The sequence below is a fragment of the Penaeus monodon genome, chromosome 32 (genome assembly GCF_015228065.2).
Source record: "Penaeus monodon isolate SGIC_2016 chromosome 32, NSTDA_Pmon_1, whole genome shotgun sequence".
NCBI lineage: Eukaryota > Metazoa > Arthropoda > Malacostraca > Decapoda > Penaeidae > Penaeus > Penaeus monodon.
The window spans coordinates 22441130-22441340 of NC_051417.1; positions in this window are offsets into that span (position 1 = coordinate 22441130).

A 211-nucleotide genomic window follows, 5' to 3' on the forward strand; every position below is an offset into this window, starting at 1 on the left:
TCACACACATTTTTGTCGCACAAAGACCACTTTTTTGCCCAAGGCAGGTTAGCCTAATGGTGAGATGTTGGCGAGTATAACTATTGGTTGACTGTCAGGTTGACGATGATAATCCTTTGAAACATTATGATGATGTTCGAAAATGTTGCATTCAGCCAAATAAACACATCCTCGCCTCGATTGAAATAGTTAATTGAGTGAATATAGAAAT